The sequence below is a fragment of the Staurois parvus genome, unplaced genomic scaffold, assembly GCF_062004578.1.
Source record: "Staurois parvus isolate SC_StPar_1 unplaced genomic scaffold, SC_StPar_1.0 ptg000154l, whole genome shotgun sequence".
NCBI classification, from domain to species: domain Eukaryota; kingdom Metazoa; phylum Chordata; class Amphibia; order Anura; family Ranidae; genus Staurois; species Staurois parvus.
In genome coordinates this window covers 20,477,501-20,504,685 of record NW_028317950.1, presented here as the reverse complement: position 1 = coordinate 20,504,685, position 27,185 = coordinate 20,477,501, and the positions used below count along the sequence as shown (strand labels likewise).

Genomic DNA, 27,185 nt, shown 5'->3' with positions numbered 1-27,185 from the left:
CCCACCTCCTCTCTCTTCTCATTGGCTCACTAGCTGTGACTGACAGCAGTGGGAACCAATGGTTCCCGCTGCTGTCTCAGTCAAGGAGGAGAGGGAGTCCTGGGATAGCTGAGACTCCAGTGCACATCGCTGGATCAAGAGGAGGCTTAGGTATTAGGGGGGGTGCTGCATAGAGAAGGTTTTGAATGCACAAAGGTAAAAAAACCTTCAGCCTTTACAACCACTTTAAGTTCAGCCCTCCACAACAGTTCAAGTTTCTCATGTGGCCCCTTGAGAAAATTATTTGCCTAAGCCCATCAGAAAGCAGTACCCACTGACCAGACATTTGACTCCTTGTTGGAGAGAAAGTAGTGCCTGCTGAGTAGGCATTTGACTCCTTGCTGGAGAGAATGCAGTACCAGCTGACCAGAAATTTGTCTCCTTGATACAGAGAAAGCAGTACCTATTGACCAGACATTTGACTCCTTGATGGATAGAAAGCAGTACCTGCTGACCAGACATTTAACTCCTTGTTGGAGAAAAAGTAGTGCCTGCTGAGTAGGCATTTGACTCATTGCTGGAGAGAATGCAGTACCAGCTGACCAGACATTTGACTCCTTGTTGGAGAGAATGGATTACCAGCTGACCAGACATTTGACTCCTTGTTGGAGAGAATGGATTACCAGCTGACCAGACATTTGACTCCTTGATGGATAGAAAGCAGTACCCACTGACCAGACATTTGACTCCTTGATGGATAGAAAGCAGTACCCACTGACCAGACATTTGACTCCTTGATGGATAGAAAGCAGTACCCACTGACCAGACATTTGACTCCTTGCTGGAGAGAAAACAGTGCTTGCTGATTAGACATCTTACTCCTTGCCAGAGAGAAAGCGGTACCTTTTGACTAGGCATTTGGCTCCCTGCTAAAGAGAAAGCAGTGCCTGATTTCTAGAAATTTGCCTTTTGATTCCCAATGAAGCTGGAAAGGTGAAACCTGGGTTGGAAATGGACCATGGACATTGAAATTTGTATATGCTTTTAAAAAAACTTTTACCTTGCAAGTGCAACCTACATTATTATGTTTCTGCTATCTTACATCCAGCATCATTATATCTGGAAGCAATTCTCACAGTGATAGGTACTGAGGTATATATGACTGGGAGAGAGCCTGAGGAAGACTGAGGCCCCCTGCTCAGCGTTCCGGAGTGAGACCTCAGATAGTGTGGAATAAGCTCTGTTGAAACTTGTATGTCTGTGATTTCTGCTCGTAAAACAGACTGTCCTTGCAAGAGGAATGCATAGTGAACTGTTCACCTAAGGACTGTTAACAGTGAATGATATTTACCCAAAAAGGGGGAGAATTGGGAGTTTTTTGTGAAATATACATAAACATAGTGTGGTTTTCCGTAGCACGTGTTTGAAATTTTGCAACCACTTGCTTTGAGTTTTTTTATATATATACTCCAGACCTGGCGTTCTCAACCTTTTTAATACATAGGAACCCTTGAGATAATTTTCATGTCTCAGGGAACCTCTGCTAATTTATTATATCTCACGGACCCAGCTCATGGCGTATTTGCATGGTCAGTAAGTTGTAACTATAACAATACATAAAAGAATAAGTATACAGTATCTAGTATGTATGACAACCAGAGAACTCCGCTGCTCTACAAAGAACAATTGTTTCAGTAACCATCATGAAACGGTACAAATAATAAACAATGGTCAGAAAAAGAAATGTCAAAAGGTGAAAATTGTAGTGTACCTTACATTGGTGATCAGTGGAGAAGCCTCCTAAATTGGTAGCCAGTTTAGTGGTCCCACACATTGGTGGATAATGGGAGAAAGACCCCTTATATGAGTATGAATGCTCAGTAGGAGAAGGACACTCTTACATTGTTGACCTGTGGGAAAACTGCCCCTCTTACAGAAAGCTCAAAAGATAATTGGCATCAGTGGTTCTTGGGAGATAGAAACTCTTCATTGCTCAAGGAACCCCTCGCATACGCTGGAGGAAACCCTGGGTTCCATGGAACCCTGCTCTAGTCCTTATAGTTCCACAGTGCAGTTCAATTCTGTGGAGGACACAGATCGCTTAGTCGATTGCAGTGGAAGTGGTAGCAGGTACCTGTCAAATTCGGGTACCCGCTCCCCAAAGGTGCCAATCCTTAAAGGGAAGCAGGGGACAAAGCCTTAAAGCGAACTTCCCCTTTTGGGCGGAGCTCCGCTTTAAAGAGTAACTCCACTTTTGTTGAGAAAAAAAAACAATCACCTTTGGGCAATCAATGTACATTGCAAGGAATAAAAAACAGAACAAAAAAAAAAACACTTTCTAGCAGATTCCCAACTTTTGTTGCTGTAAAGAAATAGCTTAATTGAACAAGCTGTAGTTAGAAGCTGATTGGCTACCATGCACAGCTGCGCCAGATTCTGAGTGCTCCAGTTTTAGTAAATCTCCCCCCATGTATGTCCCGGGTCTGTGCCTCAAAAGTAAAGCCAATAATCAAACAGTTATCATCTTCATCAGACCAAAAGCTTCTCACAGTTTCAATATTCTCATTAAAATGTGAATGTGATCCGTGATACAGGAATAGAGAAGAAACTAAAGCAACAGGCTTTAGAATTAGGAAGTACACTTCTAGCGACCCTGTGAGATGCTGCTTACATTCTGGCTGCAGTTGATTACAGACCTAAATTAAGGTAAAATGAGCAAACCTTCTGCCTTTAGTAGCTGCAGTGTTTGCTACTAAATATTAGGCTAGGTTCACATCTCCGCGTTCCTGCCGGCCGCGGTTTGAGCAGGCCTAAGAGCCCATGCATACTGATTGACTGCATACTGATTCTGAATAGGAAGGTCTGGTTCATTAATAATCAGCTGATGAACTCTATGTTCTAATGAGGAAAGCTGCAGTGTCTGCACCCAATAATCCTTAGGAAGTATCTCACCAAAACTTACGCTTCTCTTACAGGGGATGCCTAAAATCTGATTTGCATCTTAGTGAAGACTTCTAGGAAAATCAGTGAGCCAATCATGGAAGCAGAAAATGACATTTTGAAGGCATTCTGTACAACGGTGTATACTGCCATATTACATTGAATTTAACAGAAAAATTACAGAGCTGCAGATTGAAAGAGAAAGATAATTTTTCAATAACATTCAATTACAATATGGCTTCTGTGGCAATTGTGCATGCTATTTTATTATTTTAATTTGCTATATTTTTTTCCCATGACAGTGGAGTTACCCTTTAAAAAGGAAACCTGTACTGAAAAAAAATAATTCTAAAAATGCAAATTGCCTAGCTGTATCTGATTTTAACGTTTCCTGAAACAGGGACATGGATCAGATAGATACCTCTTCAACCAAAAAAAAAAGTGTATTTAAACAGTTTAAAGTCTCCAAAAATGCTGTTATCCTCTGTTTCTAGCAAGTAAGATTTGTATGCAAAAGCATACCTCCCAACAGTCCCGGATTGTGCGGGACTGTCCTGCATTTTGCACATTACACCAGCTGTCCAGTGTATAGCAGCTGTGTCCTGCTAAGAGCTGTGCCCCACAGCTCATGTATTTGTAAATCACTTGATTTACATATGAATTGATATAAATTATATGTATATGAATGATTAATGTCTGTCTTTGCTTCACTGGTACTCTAAATAAACTGTACTAAAAGTTTTAGCTGGCTAAACAAGCACATAAAATGTATTTTTAATAAACAATACCTTCTTGGATGAGTTTCTATCCTTATTATGAATCTTCCAGAGCCAGGTGTGATCATGCGCTATATTATATTATCCCCTTTGCTACAATAGAACGTCCGGACTACAAATAAGATACTGTATTCTATAACTAGGGTAGAAGGTATACCATAGTGCAGATAGAAAGAACAGCATATACACAGATAAAGTGCATACAATAAATACACCTAGAGAACAATGCAATCTTACTGCAGTGCAAACATTAGTTCTTCAGATCAGCATTAATCCATAAACACAGAGAGCTAGTTATCAGGATACAACTTCTTTAAATGAACTTGCAGAAGTCACGGGACAATTTAGTCATGCTATCCCTCCCTGCACTTTCCTCTTTAAGAATGGAGGGGGGGGGGGGGGGGTCTACATGATTATAACCATATGAAAAGCTGGGCTGCCAGGCTCTGAGATGCTGAAAAACTACTGAGAATGTGGCAACTTCCTTTCCGATGACCTTAGCTCCAAATTCTGTACAATAACTTCTCCTGACTCCTGCACTATGTGCTTTACTGCATGGGGGGTCCTGTAATGGATGGTGGGTTTGTACTGGAGGAAGGAGGGTCTGTACTGATGGGGAGTGAGGGGGTCTGTGCTCTGGGCGGTGGTCTGTACTGAGAATGAGCGGAGTAGAGGGATTCTGGGCTGTCACATTGTACAGCTGAGGGGTAGACGTCTTTGCATCTGGTAAGTGAAGCTTATAGGGGAAGGGGTTAGGGAAGAGAAAAGGTGATGGGTTCTGTATTGATAGGAAGGAAGGGGGTCTGTACTTGTGATGGGGGAGAAGGGTACTGGAGGAAAGGAAGGGGGTCTGTACGTGTGATGGGGGAGAAGGGTACTGGAGGAAAGGAAGGGGGTCTGTACGTGTGATGGGGGAGAAGGGTACTGGAGGAAAGGAAGGGGGTCTGTACGTGTGATGGGGGGAGAAGGGTACTGGAGGAAAGGAAGGGGGTCTGTACGTGTGATGGGGGGAGAAGTATACTGGAGGAAAGGAAGGGGGTCTGTACTTGTGATGGGGGAGAAGGGTACTGGAGGAAAGGAAGGGGGTCTGTTCATGTGATGGGGGGAGAAGGGTACTGGAGGAAAGGAATGGGGTCTGTACTTGTGATGGGGGAGAAGGGTACTGGAGGAAAGGAAGGGGGTCTGTACGTGTGATGGGGGAGAAGGGTACTGGAGGAAAGGAAGGGGGTCTGTACGTGTGATGGGGGGAGAAGGGTACTGGAGGAAAGGAAGGGGGTCTGTACATGTGATGGGGGGAGAAGTATACTGGAGGAAAGGAAGGGGGTCTGTACTTGTGATGGGGGAGAAGGGTACTGGAGGAAAGGAAGGGGGTCTGTTCATGTGATGGGGGGAGAAGGGTACTGGAGGAAAGGAATGGGGTCTGTACTTGTGATGGGGGAGAAGGGTACTGGAGGAAAGGAAGGGGGTCTGTACGTGTGATGGGGGAGAAGGGTACTGGAGGAAAGGAAGGGGGTCTGTACGTGTGATGGGGGAGAAGGGTACTGGAGGAAAGGAAGGGGGTCTGTACGTGTGATGGGGGGAGAAGGGTACTGGAGGAAAGGAAGGGGGTCTGTACATGTGATGGGGGGAGAAGGGTACTGGAGGAAAGGAAGGGGGTCTGTACTTGTGATGGGGGAGAAGGGTACTGGAGGAAAGGAAGGGGGTCTGTTCATGTGATGGGGGGAGAAGGGTACTGGAGGAAAGGAATGGGGTCTGTACTTGTGATGGGGGAGAAGGGTACTGGAGGAAAGGAAGGGGGTCTGTACGTGTGATGGGGGAGAAGGGTACTGGAGGAAAGGAAGGGGGTCTGTACATGTGATGGGGGGAGAAGTATACTGGAGGAAAGGAAGGGGGTCTGTACTTGTGATGGGGGAGAAGGGTACTGGAGGAAAGGAAGGGGGTCTGTTCATGTGATGGGGGGAGAAGGGTACTGGAGGAAAGGAATGGGGTCTGTACTTGTGATGGGGGAGAAGGGTACTGGAGGAAAGGAAGGGGGTCTGTACGTGTGATGGGGGAGAAGGGTACTGGAGGAAAGGAAGGGGGTCTGTACGTGTGATGGGGGAGAAGGGTACTGGAGGAAAGGAAGGGGGTCTGTACGTGTGATGGGGGGAGAAGGGTACTGGAGGAAAGGAAGGGGGTCTGTACGTGTGATGGGGGGAGAAGTATACTGGAGGAAAGGAAGGGGGTCTGTACTTGTGATGGGGGAGAAGGGTACTGGAGGAAAGGAAGGGGGTCTGTTCATGTGATGGGGGGAGAAGGGTACTGGAGGAAAGGAATGGGGTCTGTACTTGTGATGGGGGAGAAGGGTACTGGAGGAAAGGAAGGGGGTCTGTACGTGTGATGGGGGAGAAGGGTACTGGAGGAAAGGAAGGGGGTCTGTACGTGTGATGGGGGGAGAAGGGTACTGGAGGAAAGGAAGGGGGTCTGTACATGTGATGGGGGGAGAAGTATACTGGAGGAAAGGAAGGGGGTCTGTACTTGTGATGGGGGAGAAGGGTACTGGAGGAAAGGAAGGGGGTCTGTTCATGTGATGGGGGGAGAAGGGTACTGGAGGAAAGGAATGGGGTCTGTACTTGTGATGGGGGAGAAGGGTACTGGAGGAAAGGAAGGGGGTCTGTACGTGTGATGGGGGAGAAGGGTACTGGAGGAAAGGAAGGGGGTCTGTACGTGTGATGGGGGAGAAGGGTACTGGAGGAAAGGAAGGGGGTCTGTACGTGTGATGGGGGGAGAAGGGTACTGGAGGAAAGGAAGGGGGTCTGTACGTGTGATGGGGGGAGAAGGGTACTGGAGGAAAGGAAGGGGGTCTGTACTTGTGATGGGGGAGAAGGGTACTGGAGGAAAGGAAGGGGGTCTGTTCATGTGATGGGGGGAGAAGGGTACTGGAGGAAAGGAATGGGGTCTGTACTTGTGATGAGGGAGAAGGGTACTGGAGGAAAGGAAGGGGGTCTGTACGTGTCATGGGGGAGAAGAATACTGAAGGGTAGGAAGGGGGTCTGTGCGTGTGATGGGGGAGAAGAATGCTGAAGGGTAGGAAGGGGGTCTGTGCATGTGATGGGGAAGAAGGGTACAGGAGGAAAGGAAGGGGGTTTGTACTTGTGATGGGGAGAAGGGTATTGGAGGAAAGGAATGGGGAGCTGTACTGGCGAACAGAGGAAGGGAAACTGGAGGGGAGGGAAGTGTCTGTACTGGTGGGAAAGGAGGGTTCTGCACTGGTGATGGGGGGGAGGGGTTAGGGAAGGGAAGGGGTGATGTGTTCTGTATTGATGGGAAGGAAGGGGGTCTGTACTTGTGATGGGGGAGAAGGGTACAGGAGGAAAGGAAGGGGGCTTGTACTTGTGATGGGGAGAAGGGTATTGGAGGATAGGAAGGGGGTCTGTACTGGTGGGAAGGTCTGTACTGTTGGAAAGGAGGGGTCTGTAATGGCGAACAGAGGAAGGGAAACTGGAGGAGAGGGAAGGGAGGTGTCTGTACTGGTGGGAAAAGAGGGGGTCTGTACTGGTGATGGGGGGAGGGGGGGTTAGGGAAGGGGTGATGGGTTCTGTATTGATGGGAAGGAAGTGGGTCTGTACTTGTGATAGGGGAGAAGGGTACTGGAAGAAAGGAAGGGGGTCTGTACTGGTGGAAGGTCTGTACTGTTGGGAAGGAGGGGTCTGTAATGGCAAAGAGAGGAGGGGAAACTGGAGGGGAGGGAAGGGAGGTGTCTGTACTGGTGATGGGGAGAGGGGTGGAACTGAAAGAAAAGGAAGGGGGAATGTACGTGTGATGGGGGAGAAGGGTACTGGAGGATAGGAAGGGGGTCTGTACGTGTGATGGGGGAGAAGGGTACTGGAGGATAGGAAGGGGATCTGTACGTGTGATGGGGGAGGAGGGTACAGGAGGAAAGGGGCTTGTACTTGTGATGGGGAGAAAGGTATTGGAGGAAAGGAAGGAGGTCTGCACTGGCGGGAAGGAGGGGTCTGTACTGGTGATGGGGGGGAGGGGTTAGGGAAGGGGTGATGGGTTCTGTATTGATGGGAAGGAAGGGGGTCTGTACTTGTGATGGGAGAGAAGGGTATTGGAGAAAAGGAAGGGGGTATGGAATACTCTTCTAATACTTACAGGGCTCCAAGCTGGACCAAGGTAATTGTGCAATACAAACCATACCTGAAGCTCAGCTTTAAAGCCAATTGTACAGAAAAGAGCGCACATAGCGCAGACATCACATATTTTCATTGAATAAAAAAGTATAAAATACAATCATAATATTCAAAGCAAGCATATACAGTACACCTGCTTTTAAAATTTTGATTGAAATAAAATTATTAGAGACAATGTGCCAGATCAGCGTGCACTCTTTTGTGTATATTTGATATAAAGATTAGAATGTAAATATTATTATCCTAGTTGCATATTTATAAGCCTAGGTCCCCACTTGTGTGTTTTCCCTGCGGCTGTGTTGTATGAGCACAGCAGCCCATTCATTTGAATAGGCTGCTCTATTACTGAAAATGCAGGGAAAAGGTATATGTACCTTTTCAGAAAACACAGGCACAAGGAAACCACAAAGTGCAGTGCGGTTCCCAGTGTGGGGAAACCACCCTGCACTTCCTAGTAAGTGGGGGGTGCCATTAAGATTAATGGTACCCCCAAACATGTCCTGAGTGGCAGTGCGTTTTTCTGCACATGTGGTTGTGGCTGCTTGAACAGGCGCGGTCCTGCAGCAGCAGCCCCCAGCACAAGTGTGAACCTAGCCTAATGCAGGTGAATCTTACAGATCCACGGGTTTTTAATGGCAGTGATGAATTCATCATCAGTGAATGTCTGGTGAAAGTGGCATTCACAGCTTTATAAATAGTCTTTTAATGATTTAAACACGTTGTTTTAGGTATAGTTTGTAAGTATACAGTATATGTACATGGGGGCAGTCACATCTGCTCATTATATCAGCAGGCTCCGGTTCCTGTTGACTGTTATCTTATTGATAAGATCTGTTAAAAAACAACAGACTCTAATGATGTTAAGGAGCCACAAAGTACCCTGCAGTCAGAGATAAGGCTGGCCATAGATGGGGGTTGCTTATCAGCCGAATTGTCGGCCAATAAATGAAAAATCGGTCATTGCTGCCACCAATGCTTACGAAAAACGGCCGTTTTTCGTAGATTTTGCAGCATGACCGATAAAAAGAAACGAGAAGAACAGCAAAATTCGGCCGACGACATTGCCCCACAAACAGTGTGAACATCGGCCGATTATTCGTTCGGACAAAAATTCGGCCAATAAACGACCCGTCTATGGCCTGCATTAGTCGTCTTTGCTTCAGCTATAAATGACTTGCAAATTCATTTTTTTTATTTTTGTAAGAAAAAGATTTTTTGAGATTAATCAGAAATGTGAATTTTAATGATAGGCACTATGTTTTTTGACAACTGGGTGCAAATGCATGGATATTCCTTAAAGTGATTGAAAAATGTTTTTTTTTTTCATTTAACAAACATGTCATACTTACCTGCTCCGTGTAATGGTTTTGCACAAAGCAGCCCTGATCCTGCTCTGGGGTTCCCCTGCTAGCACTCTGGTCTTCTCTATGCCACTTCCTATGGTGGCACACATGCGGGATTGATCCCAAGCTGCCCTCTTTGTGTCCATTGACACACACAGTGCGGCTCAGCCCCAAGCCCCACCCCTTCCTCACAAGAGTTAATTGACAGCGGCAGGAGCCAATAGCTCCCATTGCTCTTACGTAGTCCAGTAAGGAGGGGGAAGGAGAGTAACACCGCTGCTCTCAGGCACAGTGCTGAATCAAGATCAGGTTTGGGCAAGTATTTGGGGGTTGGGGTGCACACAACAACCCTCACTTCCCACCCTCGCACTGCAAGGGCAAATGCTTGTTTATGCTGGCCATACACTGATAGATTTTTTTTTCATTTAGCTTTCGGGCTGAAAAGAGAAGTGTGGGATTATAAAAAGACAAACCTTGAGAGTCACCTACATGCTGCAGCATCAGTCTGATGCTGCAGCTGTCCCCTGCCAGCTCTAAGCCCGAGAATTGAACAATCACATGACCACTAATTGTTCAGTTCTCAGCCTGCTCTGAGCACAGTGACTGTCAGTCACCGCTCTCTGCTCTGCCTCTCCAGCGCTCACTGGAGACTCCAGTACGGAGAACTGGAGTCAGCTGTCAGGCAGCTGGGTAGACCTCCATAATATGGTTGGGGTCCTTCCATTCTAGAGCGGCTCTGTGGCATCAACCAACAACGGGCACTGCTGTGACCCAGAAGAGAAGTATGGCCACAAAAGCTTCTCTTTGGATAATGAAAATCTAACAGGTGCCTTCATCCACACAGAGGTCTCTAAACTATGGTCCTCCAGCTTTTGAAGTACTACAAGTCCCATCATGCCTCTGCCTCTGGGAGTCTTGCCTGTGGCTGTCAGCATCTTGCAAGGCCTCAGGGGACTTGCAGTTCCTCAACACCTGGAGGGCCATAGTTTGGAGACCTCCGATCTGATTCCACAATATACTTTGCTGACTGATTTAATTGTTGTGCCTATTGCTTATTATGGGGCTGGTTGATTGGATGCAGCTGTTTGGCCAGCAATCTATGACCCAGTTCGATCAGTCTTTCAATGGAAGGATGTTGGGCAATAGATGGCTGTCAGGGCCACCTACCAAGTGAATTTTGGCAGTTTGAGCAGGAACCAGACAAAATGTGCATAGTGTATGGCCAGCTTTAGTCTAGGGCAGGGGTAGGCAAACTGCGGCACTCCAGCTATTGCAAAACTACAAGACCTATCTTGCCTATGCTTCTCAGAGTCATGCTTGTGGCTATCAGAGTCCTGCAATGCCTCATGGGAAATGTAGTTCTGCTACAGCTGGAGGTCCAAAGTTTACCTACCCTTGGTCGAGGGGGCCACAGCAAGAGTTATTTTTTGTCACATTCCAGGGCTTTGGCTTTAAGAACAAGAATATTTTCTGCAAATACACAAAACACCTATTTATCCTGCCAAAAATTTGGAGTCAATGCAACTTCCTGTGCATCAAAATGAAATATCAAACGTTATCTCCTGTGCCTGCTATTTTCTGGGAACTAAAAATGCACTTTTCCATATGTAATGGAGATATGGAAAGGGGGGGGGGGAGAGGCAGGGAGTGTGCATTGTCATTCCAAGATATAGAAATGCACGATTACTGGGTTAAAAGAAAAAGAAAAAAAACGAATGCAGCCACCACATCCAAAGACTGATAATCTGCAATATATGACATTTTTATTTTTAGGTTTAGATACTCTTTAATGACATCAGCAAAGTTAAGTAGAATGCAGAAATTCATTGCAGTGCTAATTCACATATATTACCCCATTCTAAATTTAGAGACGTTTTATGGAAGATCAAAGTCTTTAAAAGCGATATTGATATGTGAATCAGCAAAATAGCTTCACTGTCTTACAACCAGTTCACTAATAATTAACAGGGTAGAGTGAATCGATAACAAGGCAAAGGCACATCACATCTAAATGAATGTGTGTGTAGTACAGTCAGTATGTCCACAGGACGATTTTTTTATCCGGCCCAACACACTTCTTTGTACTGGAGTACGAAAACAAATATGAAGCAGAAAGGCAATCAGGAAGGGTTAGATATTTTGACAAGTTTTTTACAAGCCGTCCTGTCCTGATGACGACTGCTCTCCCCATTTCTTGTAAAAGGAGTTTCAAGAACGGGAAGTGAGGGAAAACTCTTTGGGGTCATAGACAGGACACCTAACAGAAATTTTTATCTACCCAATCCATCGAGTACAAAAAAAATGTGGCCTAATTTTGGCATTAAGCCCAATATGGCCCAGAAACATCCCATGTCCAAAATGAAGACATTGCTGCTTTGCAGCCACATATGGGCACCCAATGGTTGACATTATCTTTGCAGAGGGGCTCACAACAAAATCCATGCGAAACCAAGCGATTTTGGATGGGCTGACCCTCTAAAAGCATTACAGACCAATCTGAAAAAAATGTCTAATGCCGTCCACATATTCAAAGATATACTCTTTCAATAAACAACCATATTGGATCTTTCAGAAGTCAACTGCACTTAAAGTAGAACTTTAGTCCACTTCAAACTGGTCACTTTTGCAGGTATAGCAAGGGAAAACATTAAAAAAAGTGTCTATACTGTTTAAAATCTCACCCTGCACTGCACATGCTCAGTTGCTCTCTATTTTTGGCACTCTGCCGAAAATGTAGAGGTCGATCCGCTGACAGCCTGAAGATTTACTGCTGCTCAGGGGCTCTGTGCTTCAGCAAAATGGCAGCCTCCAGCAAGAAACAGGAACAATGTTGGAGGCAATTTATTGCACACACTAATTTTGGTGGCATAATTATTCATGTGGCATGTATGTTCCTTGCTAAAGAACATTTTTTTTTAATCAAGTTGTTATGAGTAAAGTTCCACTTTAAATGACCATTTTGAACAAGAATAGTTTTTTTTTTCAAAAAGGAAAGATCTATCCTGTTCCAATCCACACTGATATCATTTGATCTTTTCTTGTGTTGAACAATCTTTTTTGGTTGAAAGATTTTTCAAACAGTTAATCTCTTATTGTATGTATGAGCAGCATAAAACTGACAGCATTATGAAGAGTTATTGGCAAGACACTGACTTTTTATTTGAGCTTTTACAAGGAACAAGGAAGTAAGAGCACTGCGAATGAAATGTTCAGTATTTTCACACACAATGCCAAGGAAGAGGATTATTCAGGAGACGTTTCAGATTTAAGTAGATGTTACATCATATGAAAGCTTGGGGCCAGTATCAGGTCATTTACACCCATCCTTGGGTGCAGAGAAAGAATTTTATTACACAATGAACTTGTACATAAAAAAGGGAAGATAGGTGGAGGTTGATGTTGGCAACCAATTAGATACCAGCCATCAGGTTTTCATACTTAATGGAGAGCCCTACAACCCAGGGCTTCTCCTTCAAGCCCAGGGCTTCTCCTACAACCCAAGGCTTCCCCTACAACCCAAGGCTTCAACTTCAACCCAAGGCTTCAACTTCAACCCAAGGCTTCAACTTCAACCCAAGGCTTCAACTTCAACCCAAGGCTTCAACTACAACCCAAGGCTTCCCCTACAACCCAAGGCTTCCCCTACAACCCAAGGCTTCCCCTACAACCCAAGGCTTCCCCTACAACCCAAGGCTTCCCCTACAACCCAAGGCTTCCCCTACAACCCAAGGCTTCTCCTACAACCCAAAGCTTCTCCTTGGCAGCCTGGCCATAAAGATCACAAATTAGAGTGCAGACAGGAATCCACCTTCACAGAACTTGTCCTGGGACAATTTCCATTAGTTATGCAAACACAACTATTACTGTATGCACACACAGAGAGCGGATATTATAAAAAAGTAGCTCCAATATCCTATACTCCATAACACCTGCCACAGAATCCTTACAGAGGTAAACTCTACCTCCTGTTGGATTAGGTGTAGATTCATAGGAATAAAGACCAGCACCTCTAGGTATAATGCTTGCACGCTCTGGGAAAGAATCACAGTTTACACTCTTGTGAAGTAGAAGAAAAGGGGCCTTGGAATCCCATTCACAAGTGATTGAAAGCTAATAAGCTGATTGGGTCAGCTGCTGCAGTGATGGTAAGTTCTTGGTTGGGGTTTACTGATCAATCCAGATCCTTAGCCTCACCTATAGTCAAGAGATGTGGGTAAAAACCAGAACAGGGAAAGTGGGAGCAAATAGGGTGAATGAAGTTGGGTCACCCCATACCTATAAATAGCAGATTGGTGAGAACATACGAAGCCCAATTCCAGCAAACTTTATTTTGTTTTGGATGGAGTGGGGAAGGGTTTAATTTTTTATGTCCCCAATTGAGAAATTCATTGCTGGGAATTTGTTCCCACTGTAGAGATCTTCTCTTGAATGGTTTATGTCAAAGACATCGATAATAGCCTTCTAGCACAATATGGAAGGGACAGAACCTAGGGTTAGGGTTTTATTACGGTCTGAGTCCCCATGGGGCAAATTTCCCCTTGCTTGCAGGCCAGGTGACAGGTGTTAGACACAATAAGAAGCTTGTAAATCAGCACCCAGCCACGGCTTGTTCTGTCCACTGATTTCTGGATTGACAGCCCTGCCTCTATTACTAAATGCTCCCACTGTGATCCGCAGTGTCTGGGAGGGGGAACGCAAGACACAAATGAAGGCCGATTAGGCCAAGTCAGGGAAAAGGAAGCTTTTTGTTTAAATTGGTGGTAAAGGCTGGACATTTTTTACATTAATGAATTCCCTGCATTAGGGTAAACAATGTCCCTGTATCTGTATGGCCCTCTCACCCCCCTTATACTTACCTGAGCCTGATCTTGATTTAGCGGTGTCCATCTAAAGCAGCGCTCTCTTCTTTCTGTGCTCACAGAGGCAGCAGTGGGAGCCACTGGCTCCTGCTGCTATCAATCAAATTGTGTGAGCAGAGGGCAGGGCTGAGACGCACTGTGTGAGCCTATGGATGCAAGCAGCACAGCTCAGGAAAAAGCCTGCAGGTGGGCCCCCATAGGAAGCAGCTTCCTTTGGGGGCACACGGAGAAGAGGAGGGGCGAAGAGCAACTGCAGGGGGCCTGAGAAGACGAGGTTCAGGGCTGTTCTGTGGAAAACCATTGAACAGAACAGGTAAGCTTAACATGTTTGTTTTTTTTTTTTAGAAAATGTTTTTTGAAGCATTAATATCAGTTTAATATATGAGGCTTTAGAATCACATAGTAACTGGGTGTGGCACTTAAGAACTATCATGAGTTTTTAATTTATTGAACTCCACAGGTACCAGAGAATACAGCCCTTGGTCCTGTTCTGATCGGTGACATCATTGTCCACTAAACACCCCTCTATATGGTGTCCGCAGCTCCACCCTCTTTTGAAGCCCAAATAAATGAGTGTTCCTTTTGCGGGGAGGTACAGACTGCACAGAATCCTGCCACCATCTAAGCTGAGTGATCTTTTACTCTTATGAATGAACAATCAGTGGTGCTTCTTCATACATAAAAGTATCAATTTACGCAGCGCTTTACATATATATATTGTACAATCACATCAGTCCCTAACCCTCAAGGGGCATACAATCTAAGGCCCCCAACCTACATTCAGACATACACATACTAGGACCAATTTAGACAGGCTCTAATTAACCTACCAGCATGTCTTTGGAGTGTGGGAGGAAATAGGGAGTACCCACAGGAAACCCACGCAGGCACAGGGATAACATGCAAACTCCAGGCAGGTGGTGCCGTGGTTGGGATTTGAACCAACGACCCTAGTACTGCCAGGCAGAGGTGCTAACCGTTTAGCCACTGTGTAAAAAGGTTATTCAGAGCTCTGTGCATAGCATCTGCCCTGTGTGTGTGTACAAGCATCCACAGACAATACACAAAGCAGCAACTTGGAGTGATCTCTCACTATTATGGTTGAATGAACAGCTCTGCTCCTTCATTCATAACAATGATTGGTGCTCAGAGCTATTCTTAACGTATGCACATCCTGGCCAATGGATCACAACACTGTATGAGCTTTCACCATCTGTGAATGTATATATAAAACAAAAAAATATTTTAACAATTCTGCGCTATGGTAAATATGCATCTATTAAACATAAATAAATAAACATGAGCAGCCACCACAATATTGCAGGCAACAATACATACACTAAAAAACATAAGGATGCAGCGCTTCAAATATCAAAAGATGAAATGTAGATAAAAGTCCAATTCGCATGTGAAGACAGAATAAATTCCTCTTCGTTAGGACACCAATATTATCATGATGCTTCAAATTTTCTGCAGGTATACTTTGGCGCAATTAGTTCGGAGCCATTTTCATCATCTGAACCACGGTTTATTTTTGGGATCAATTTAACGGATATTTATCCACTCAGTACTGGGAGACAGCTTGATCCTTTTAGAGCCATTTAGCGTCCAGGTCCACATTCTGATCTTTGGGATTTCCGTCACGTATTTTAACCCGTCCATAATTGGGGGTCTATATGGTCTGGTTGGAGGCTGAATTTCTTTGGGTGTTGGTCATGGTGAACTCTTCCCATCTTCTTGATCAAATTTGAAGCATCATGATAATATTGGGGTCCAGGTCCACATTCTGATCTTTGGGATTACTGTCACGTATTTTAACCCGTCCGTAATTGGGGGTCTATATGGTCTGGTAAGAGGCTGAATTTCTTTGGGTGTTGGTGATGGTGAACTCTTCCCATCTTCTTGATCAAATTTGAAGCATCGTGATAATATTGGGGTCCAGGTCCACATTCTGATCTTTGGGATTACTGTCACGTATTCTGACCCATCCGTAATTGGGGGTCTATATGGTCTGGTTGGAGGCTGAATTTCCTTGGGTGTTGGTGATGGTGAACTTTTCCCATCTTCCTGATCAAATTTGAAGCATCATGATAATATTGGGGTCCAGGTCCACATTCTGATCTTTGGGATTACTGTCACGTATTTTGACCCGTCCGTAATTGGGGGTCTATATGGTCTGGTAAGAGGCTGAATTTCTTTGGGTGTTGGTGATGGTGAACTCTTCCCATCTTCTTGATCAAATTTGAAGCATCATGATAATACGGTTGTCCTAACGAAGAGGAATTTATTCTGTCTTCACATGAGAATTGGACTTTTATTTACATTGCATCTTTTGATATTTGAAGCACTGCATCCTTATGTTTTTTAGTATATATAATACAGCCCAACATCACTGATCGCTCATTTAGAAAATCGCTCACACAGCATGTAGCTGTAGCTCTTTGTCATCCACCAGCGGGCTGTGAAAGTATAAAAGATAGAGTACATGAGATGATATCAGCAGTTTTTTGCTATTTTAGAAACATGACACCATGCTGCAATATATTCGAGTCAAACAGCAGTTCCCGTAGTTGGTGTCGACATAGGTAAACAGGTAGATACATGGGTGCAATACACATGTGAACAGTTTCTTCTGCTAATGGATTTGTAATTTATTCCAGCCAGTGCTGTGATTCATACACCTCTTCCTGGCAGCACAACCAGGAGGGAAACACCTCTTTCTTTGTTGGAACTAAGGATTCATGTACACTGCAGCTGATGAACTGACGTTCAGGAGCTTTTCTGCGTTTTTTTTAGCAGCCCCTGAACTCTCCCTAATGTTTTCCTATGTGTCCATGTACAAATAGTCATTTACAGTCAGTTGAGTTTACAGTCTTTTTTTTTGAATGCACCAAACTTGCGTTCAGTAGTAGATATTATCAGCATTTCAAACGCTTGTAAACGCGGCTAACCGTTTGCGTTTAAAAGCGTTTTTTAACTATTCCACATCCAGATGCTGTCCAGAGCCTTTTTTCATCATCAGAAATGCATGCAAAGTGTTTTCCATGTATTCAAACGGACCTAATACACCAGCGCAGTTAGTTCCAGGTTTTGCGTGAAGGAAAAAGTGGTAGAACGTACCGCATTATGCTCATGATGGGATCCATAGTGAATACAACCAGAAAAGACAGGTAATCTCAACACATACTGCTCTCTCTGCTTCTGCTCTCTCTATTTCTCTCAAAATGTCTGAAATAGTTAATATTTTACTATTTTTCAGTGCATTCTGGGCATTTTGGAAGGTCTCCTGAGGTTATCTTTAAAAAATGCCTCTAAAACGCAAACGCTCATAAACGCAGTATGCAAACGCGGCTAAACAGACGTTTTTTAACCTATGTTTTCCAGCAGTCAGTTTCCATCGTACAGAAGTGTTTTCCAAGCGTCCCGTGTACATAGAGCCTAAAGCTTAGTATACACGGACAGTTTTTTTCCTTTAACCAGCGGGTTGAACAAGAAAAAAAGAAAAACTGATTCCTGCATCCACACAAGCAATGTGGATGCAGGAATCTTCCCCACTTTGCTATTGTATTCTGACAGCAGGAGTCCTCCTCCCAGAATAAACTAATTAGCGCTGCAGCTATTGACTGCATACGCTGATCAAATGCTGGTTTTACAGGAGGACCATTAAAAACTAATGACCGAATTTGGTTCACCCAAGGGATACACACACAGGCTGAATTTCGATACATGTATACCCAGCTTAAAGTGGTTGTACAGGCTCCAGGTTTTTTACCTTCTTGCATTCTATGCACGAAGTTAAAAAATCTTCTGTGGGCAGTTCTGCCCCTAACACCCCCTACTTACCTGAGCCCTATCTCGATCCAGCGATGTGCACAAAAGCCTCGGCTCTCCGGGGACTCTCCATCCTCATTGGCTGAGACAGCAGCAGTAGTCATTAAAGTGGTTGTAAAGGCAAAATACTTTTACCTTAATGCATTCTTTTCAGTAAGGTAAATAAAAACCTTACAATTGCAGTGCCCCCAGTCCCCCCCCCCCCCCAACCAAACATTTTAACCTAGTCCTTTATGGATTCAGCTCTGTGCCCAGTTTCAGCTCTTCTCGCTCCTCTTCCTTCTCTCACAAGCTAAGGGCTCATGTACACGGGGAGTTTGGAAAACTCTTCTGAACGATGGAAACTGACTGCTGGAAAACGTAGGTTAAAAAACGTCAGTTTAGCCACACTTGCATACTGCGTTTATGCGCGTTTGCGTTTAGAAGTGTTTTTAAAAGATAACCCCAGGAGACCTTCCCAAATACCCAGAATGCACTGAAAAATAATAAATAATTAACTATGTCAGCCATTTTGAGAGAAAGAGAGAGAGCAGAAGCAGAGAGAGCAGTATGTGTTGAGATGACCTGTCTTTTCTGATTGTATTTACTATTGATCCCATCATGAGCATTATGCGGCTCGTTCTACCATTTTTTCTTTCACGCAAAACCTAGAACTGACTGCGCTGGTGTACTGGGTCCATTTGAATACATGAAAAACACTTTGCATGCATTTCTGATGATGAAAAAAGGCTCTGGACAGCATCTGGATATGGAACAGTTAAAAAATGCTTCAAAACAGAAATGCTTATAAACGCGGTTAACCACGTTTACAAGCATTTGAAACGCGGATAAAATCTACTCCTGACCGCAAGTTTGGTGCATTCAAAAAAACGACCGTAAACTCAACTGCCTGTAAATGACTATGTGTACATGGATACATAGGAAAACATTAGGGAGAGTTCAGGGGCTGCTGAAAAAAAACGCTGAACAGCTCCTGAACAACAGTTTAGCAGCTGAAGTGTACATGAACCCTTAAATGAGAGCAGCAGAAAGCCATTGGCTCCAGCTGCTTTCAGTCAAATCCTGTGGGGAGGGAACAGGGGGCAGGGCCAAGCCGAGCTGTGTGTGTTTATGGGGACACACAGCCCTGCTCAGGATCCAGTCTGCATGTCTGCCCCTATAGCAGGCGGGGGTCCCAAAATGAGGAGGTTTGTGGCCAATCAGTGCAAAACCCCTGTACACAGCAGGTAAGTACAACATGTTTATTATTAAAAAAAAAAACAAAAACAAACGGCATTTACAAGCACCTTGCAAGGAAAGGAATTAGAACACCTGACAGATTTTTATTTCTATATCCATATCCCCCTTTGGATTATTTCTGAATCCATATCTCCCTTTGGATTATTTCTGTATCCATATCCCCTTTTGGATTATTTCTATAGCCATATCCCCCTCTGGATTATTTCTGTATCCATATCCCCCTTTGGATTATTTCTGTATCCATATCCCCTTTGGATTATTTCTATAGCCATATTCCAATTTGGATTATTTCTATAGCCATATCCCCCTTTGGATTATTTCTATAGCCATATCTCCCGTTAGATTATTTCTATAGCCATATCCCCCTTTGGATTATTTCTATAGCCATATCCCCCTTTGGATTATTTCTATAGCCATATCCCCCTTTGGATTATTTCTATATCCATATCCCCTTTTGGATTATTTCTGTATCCATATCCCCCTTTGGATTATTTCTATAGCCATATCCCCCTTTGGATTATTTCTGTATCCATATCCCCCTTTGGATTATTTCTGTATCCATATCCCCCTTTGGATTATTTCTGTATCCATATCCCCCTTTGGATTATTTCTATAGCCATATCCCCCTTTGGATTATTTCTGTAGCCATATCCCCCTTTGGATTATTTCTGTAGCCATATCCCCCTTTGGATTATTTCTGTAGCCATATCCCCCTTTGGATTATTTCTATATCCATATCCCCCTTTGGATTATTTCTATATCCCCCTTTGGATTATTTCTATATCCATATCCCCCTTTGGATTATTTCTATATCCATATCCCCCGTTGGATTATTTCTATAGCTATATTCTGCTTTGGATTATGTCTGTATCCATATCCCCCTTTGGATTATTTTTGTATCCATATCCCCCTTTGGATTATTTCTGTATCCATATCCCCCGTTGGATTATTTCTATAGCTATATTCTGCTTTGGATTATTTCTGTATCCATATCCCCCTTTGGATTATTTCTGTATCCATATCCCCCTTTGGATTATTTCTGTATCCATATCCCCCTTTGGATTATTTCTGTATCCATATCCCCCTTTGGATTATTTCTGTATCCATATCCCCCTTTGGATTATTTCTGTATCCATATCCCCCTTTGGATTAATTCTATATCCATATCAACCTTTCCATTTGTTCTCATGTCTTATCACTGAAAGGAATGAGAAAGAAAATCACAAATTCGGTGTGGTCCCCAAAACAGAAATAGATATTTTCCAAGGAAGATGCTAGTTCTGGTGAGCATATTGACCAAAAGGGATTTCCCTCACTTAGGAGGGATTTCCTTTCACTTCCTGATGCGACTATGGGTCAGGAAGTGAAGGGAGAGCTACCCAATGGGACACAAACCTGACAGGTTATGAACCTCCCTTCCTCTATCAAAATTGAAAATAAAAACCATTTTGCCTTCAGTTTTAAATGTTAGATTCTTTCAGGTATTGATTCTGAGTCAATGGGAAAGCAGAAGTGTTCTCAAAGAACAAAAACTATAAAACAGGTTGGAAAACCGCGACCAATCAGTGTTTGTTTTCCGTGGTGCTGGGTCTGCTGGCATGCAGCTCCCCTTCCAACTGGAGCAACTCTGCCACTCAACTGGACTTTCTGATAGAAGTACAAAGTGGATCTCCTTAGCCATGTTACCTACTGCTATGAATCCCTTCTTCTCAAGCTGCTGGAGATCTGTGGATCCCAGCGAGCTCAGCTAATCTTTAGCGGGCAGTGTATGTGGGGCATGACGCCATCTCGCAAGACAGCGCAATTGTTATGTAAATGAAAAGCAGAGCCCACACATAATGGCAATTGTTCGTTCTTCACGTGAGCTGGTGAATCTAGGTTATGAGGCTCCCAGCTCTAGAGTACAGATGGGCTATAGCTGATACATTGGACTGTAGCGATACTTCCAGACTCCACCATTCAGGGAGTCTGTCCTCCACTCTGGACTTTGTCACGGTTCCAGTTCAGAGAAAGACTCAAAGTCGTAGAATTCACATGTGAGCTTGGAGGGCCGAAATCCAAGCTGGCTCATATAACAGAGCTTTAAGGCTCCATCCAGGCGGCTGAAAAAAAATGCCAAAACCTTTGGCAGAAAAAGCAGCAGAAAAAAAGCTCATAGTGGCTCATATTGAGCAAATGTTTTATGAGCATTTGCTTTTATAAGCATTTTTTCCCCAAAACATTCCGCTCTGCTCATTTTTTTACTATACTCAATTACATTTGAAAATGATAAACGCTCCTAAACGCAATTAGGCACTCTTATGCGCATCAGGCGTTTTTTCTGCCCAAAAGTGCCTCTCAAAAATGTACATTTGATGGTTTTCTTTACATATGAAAAGTGAGTGCACTGTACACTAAATAATCAGATACAATGAACAAACACAATATATCCACAAAATGAGAATATGACAAAAAGTATATTACTAAAGTGCTATAAAAAGCCCAAATTCATATAGTGAATAAATAAAAAAGTCCCAAATCCAGTGACAGCGCTGAAAATGCTGAACGCTCCTAAACACAATTAGGCACGCTTATGCGCACAAAGCATTTTTTTTCTGCCCAAAAGTGCCTCTCAAAAATGTACATTTGATGGTTTTCTTTACATATGAAAAGTGAGTGCACTGTACACTAAATAATCAGATACAATGAACAAACACAATATATCCACAAAATGAGAATATGACAAAAAGTATATTACTAAAGTGCTATAAAAAGCCCAAATTCAAATAGTGAATAAATAAAAAAGTCCCAAATCCAGTGACAGCGCTGAAAATGCTGAACGCTCCTAAACACAATTAGGCACGCTTATGCGCACAAAGCGTTTTTTTTCTGCCCAAAAGTGCCTCTCAAAAATGTACATTTGATGGTTTTCTTTATATATGAAAAGTGAGTGTGCTGTACACTAAACAATCAGATGCAATGACCAAACACAATATATCCACAAAATAATATGACAAAATGTATATTATTAAAGTGCTATAAAAAGTCCAAACTCATATAGTGAATAAATAAATTAAAAAAAGTCTCAAATCCAGTGACACAGTGCTGTGTGCTGAAAATGCTGAATGCTCTTAAAACGCAATTAGGCACGCTTATGCGCACAAAGATTTTTTTCTGCCTAAAAGCGCCTCTCAAAAATGTACATGTGATGGTTTTCTTTATATATGAAAAGTGAGTGCGCTGTACACTAAACAATCAGATGCAATGACCAAACACAATATATCCACAAAATGATAACATGACAAAAAGTATATTACTAAAGTGCTATAAAAAGACCAAATATATATATTGAATAAATAAAAAAAGTCACAAATCCAGAGACACAGTGCTGTGTGCTGAAAATGCTGAACACTCCTAAACGCAATTAGGCACGCCTATGCGGATCAATAGTTTTTTTCCGCCCAAAAGCGCTTCTCAAAAATGTACATTTGATGGTTTTCTTTATAACTGAAAAGTGAGTGCGCTGTACACTAAACAATCAGATGCAATGACCAAACACAATATATCCACAAAATGATAATATGACAAAAAGTATATTACTAAAGTGCTATAAAAAGCCCAAATTCATATAGTGAATAAATAAAAAAGTCCCAAATCCAGTGACAGTGCTGAAAATGCCGAACACTCCTAAACACAATTAGGCACGCTTATGCGCACAAAGTTTTTTTTCTGCCCAAAAGTGCCTCTCAAAAATGTACATTTTATGGTTTTCTTTATATATGAAAAGTGAGTGCGCTGTACACTAAACAATCAGATGCAATGACCAAACACAATATATCCACAAAATGATAATATGCCAAAAGTATATTACTAAAGTGCTATATATAGTCCAAATTCATATAGTGAATAAATAAAAAAAAGTCCCAAATCCAGTGACAGTGCTGTGTGCTGAAAAATCTTCCAACAAAAGTGTATAGGTGTCCACAAGTGCTTGACACAAAAAATCAGCCTCTTACCAGACACATTGATCTCCAATCAGATGGTGTTCAGATCCCACACTGACACCCATGTTAGATGTATCAAAGAGATGAATGGACAACTGCAGGTTCACCTCAGCGAATTCATCACATCAGACAGCTCTGCACACCATGTAAGGAAAGGTTTAAAACAAAAGAAGAAAACTTCATAGTGCGACCTGATAAACCAGCAAAAGATTTATTAAAGTATTGCACTTAGATAAGGTGCATAAAGGCAGTGTACAAATTTAAAATTCCCACGTTGTCAGACCACCAGCCGGAATGTGGTGATGTCACAGAAAGCTCCGCCCGACACGTTTCTCCAAAAATGGCGTCCTCTGGGAGTGGAGATCGATGGTTTTCTTTATCCTGAAAACACTCCTCTGCAAATATGCCTTTAAACAACCAAATGCACATGGACAAATAGGATAACAAAGAGTTGCTTATACAGGCTGCCCAGTGTGCATGAGGCCTTGAGGGTGTTTTAACCACTTCCTGTCCGGCCCATGTACATAAACGGCCAGACAGGAGCAGTGCAGGAGCGGGTTGTCATTTATAAATGGCACTTGCATTCACAGCCTGTGCGTGCTCCCTGTGAGCGCACGGCACCGTGATCCGGTGGACGGTGTGTCTGGAGATCGCTGCATGGGACATCTGTGTGAGGTCCCGATTCATGTGATCACTGATTGGCCAATCAGTGATCACATGAATAGTAGTAAGCAAGATATCACTTCCTGACATCATTGCTTACTACTAGTGAAATCTGTGAATGATCAGAGAGGTCACATGGCAAGGCTATTCACAACAGCCTTGTACCATGTGACAAGCTGTGACCAATCACAGCTCTCACAGTATTTCTCAATGGCTGCAAGAATGCAGCCAGAGAGAAGGAGAAATTATGGCTTTTACAGCATTTGACTGTATATAAAAAAAAAAAAAATAATATAAAAAAAATAAAAAATGTTTTTGAAAAATTATAATTTTTGGTTATAAACTAATTTGGGATTTTTTTTTTTTACTAAAAAGATAGCTGAATACATTTTGGCCAAGACTTATGAAGAAAGATTATTTATTTGCAAAATTTTATAAGAAAAACACTTTTTTTTTTCAAAATTTGTGGACTTTTTCATTTATATAGCAAAAAAATAAAAAAAAATCCCAGTGGTGAATAAATACCACCAAAATAAAGTTTCATCTGTCTCCATAAAAATGCTAAAACATTCATATGGGTACAGTGTTGCATGACCACGCAATTGTCATTTAAAGTGTGATAGCACTGAAAGCTGAAAGTGTCCGGACTTGAAGTGGTTAAGGGAAAGTAAAGTCATGAATTTTTTTTTTTTTTTTAGATATACAGTACATGTTTAGAAGATCACCCTATGTAAAGAAATTTATCAATATGTGGCATGGTTTTAAAAAATAAATCCTTCAGTGTAAAGTTTGTATTTACAGTATATATGGACATGGTGGGGGAGGCCATATATGCTTGTGACACATGGCTCATTCACACTAGTGGTGGTGCTGCCCTTTTATGGCCCCCCCCCAACCGCTCTCTGTTTAGCAGCAGAAGCCAGGGTTGTACACATTCCGTGGCTGCAGCAGGAATCATACCCCTTGTCACCTCTGGTGTGTGTAGTACTCGCTGAACGTGACCCATTCAAGTGAATAGGGCCGCCCTGCAAGCTCCTTGAGATGAAAGGATTAAAGCAAGCGGTAAGGAAGTGATACAATGTCTCCTCACTGCCTGTCAAATGCTCTCTGAAGAACGATCCGGTCGCATCCATTGTGAACGAGCCCTTACCGATCCCTCTTACAATGCAAACCTATGAGTTGGCCTTCTCATTGAGAACAATGCGCTCCCTATGTGGCTGATTTTAAAGTGACTGTCACTGCAGTCACTTGTACACCAAACCCACCTTGATAAATTAAGGGGGAATATACTTACCTTTCCAGAAGCCCATGTCTTCAAACACTGCTGCTTCGCTACAGCCTGGTCACTGCAAATATTTAGGCTGTTGGAGGGGTTTATTAAGTTTTTCTTAAGCCACACACAGTTGTTCCTCCTGCCCACTTATTCTGTAGTGATATATGAGCTGGCTGAAGGAACCACAGAGCACAATGGGATAGCAGGTATTCTACACTTTGGATGAATACATGCTGCGGCATTTTAAAAAAACATTCCATTGGAAAGGTAAGTATTTTGCCTCTTCTTTTAGCAACTGGGTGTGGTGTATAAGTGATCCTGCCATCTGACAGGGCCACTTTACCGCAAACTTATGTATTGCCATATATAATTAATGTCAATCCCACTAGCAACACGTATTTACCCTTCCTTCATGTCAGTAATGAGTTGAGATTTTAACTTGATTTTCTAAATAAAGATATATTTTATGAGTGTATTTACACTCTGTAATAATCAATACCTGTCTATCACAGGAGTATCAAACTGGTGGCCCTCCAGCTGTTGCAAAACTACAAGTCCCATCATGCCTCTACCTTTGGGAGTCATGCTTGTAACTGTCAATCTTGCAATGCCTCATGGGACTTGTAGTTTGGCAACAGCTGGAGGGCCATCGATTTTGTGGTCAAGTCTTGGATATAGGATTATCCCAGAGTGAGGAGTGAGCATTATTAGACAGAAAACTTTGTTAACAGAGCCCTATTATTTTTAACTAGTTTTTGGATACTTACCCTTCGTTTACCTACTGTCTTTCTACTGGTGCTTTTGGGAGCACACGACCAATTCCCCTTCCTCAAATGTGATAGCACCGGTACATGGCGATCGATCAGGCACCCATTAATGTCACATAGGGGTGGGGTAAGGGTTCACACTGCTGCGACTCCAAAGTAATGTAACTTGATGCAGTTTTCCTTGGCATCCCCATTAACACCAATACAGATCAATGCTAAAAAAAAAAAAAAAAAAAAAAAAAAAAAAAAAAAGCACTGACATTGTACTAATGGCACTGGGCAGAAAGGGGTTAGAGGGGCGATCAAAGGGTTAACTGTGTGCTGTGTGTTTTACTATGGGGCCATGTGTTTGTGCTTCACTGTAATCACACTGCTTTGCATGGCTGTGCAAGCAGTGTACCTGAGCTGACATGGAGAACTGTTTTGTTTACAAACAGTTCTCCTCCCCATCGGAGATGCTTGGCAATCACCAGGCGCCAGTGAGTAATCACCGACCGGAGCCCGGTGATTGACAGCAGCGGCCGCGAATGGCGACGTGGGTAGGTATCCGGAAATGCAAAATCACGTATATATACGTTATTTCGCACATCCGTGCCACCCTGTAGCAGTATATTTGCTATAGGGCGGTCGGGAAGCAGTTAACATAGCACCTACTGCAATGAATGTGTTTTGATTTGTCATGTGACTTTATGTGCCACAAGTTGCATGATAAGTTGTAGCAGTGTGAACAGGGGCTAACAGTATATGCAGCTGGTCAGGCATTAAAGTTTACCTGTTACTTTGCACTGCATGGGCATGCACTCTAATGAGTTCAGCCTGTTGTGTTTAAACACAAATATGAATGCAAACAAAAGCAATTGAAAAGCATGTCAGAAGCAGCAACTCAGCAGCATCTCAAAACACAAGCTATTTTAATTCCAAGTCCACGTACGCTAATCCTACAACTGGCGAACAATCTCCATCAGCCACTCTAAAAGCGACCTGCCAGAGACAGGAGCCAAATCAAACTCAGCATTTCACCATATGAGAGCCAAGAAAAATATCCAGGGCACAATGTCCGTCATAAGCCTGTGCAAATACAGGCACAGATACTCCATCCCCCAACCACAAACACACTTCACAAAAAAAAAAAAAAAAAAAAAAAGAAACTCAGATTCTTTCAAGGTCTATCTTCCAGTAAAACCAACAGAATTATCAGACTTATTTTTTCAATTCTGAAAGTGTGTGGAGTGAATGTTTGAATTAAAAACTGACCCACAATGATATATAATATGACGGTTCTTCAAAAAGTCTATGCACTTTAACAAAAAAAAAATAATATAATAATAATTTTATATATATATATATATATATATAT

General features: G+C 43.0%; 1 protein-coding gene across 2 annotated transcripts in view; it reads right to left on the bottom strand.

Annotated features, from left to right (window-relative positions):
* SLC31A1 (solute carrier family 31 member 1) overlaps window positions 1-27,185 on the bottom strand; it is a 78,433-nt gene that overhangs the window by 17,499 nt on the left and 33,749 nt on the right. Inside the window, exon 1 of one of the 2 annotated variants that reach the window (XM_089675193.1) lies at window positions 25,829-25,971. The exons of the other annotated variant lie outside the window; for it this stretch is intronic. The gene's annotated coding sequence lies outside the window, so the exon portion shown is untranslated. Of the gene's footprint in view, window positions 1-25,828; window positions 25,972-27,185 lie in introns of those variants that run through there. 2 annotated transcript variants of the gene reach the window in all.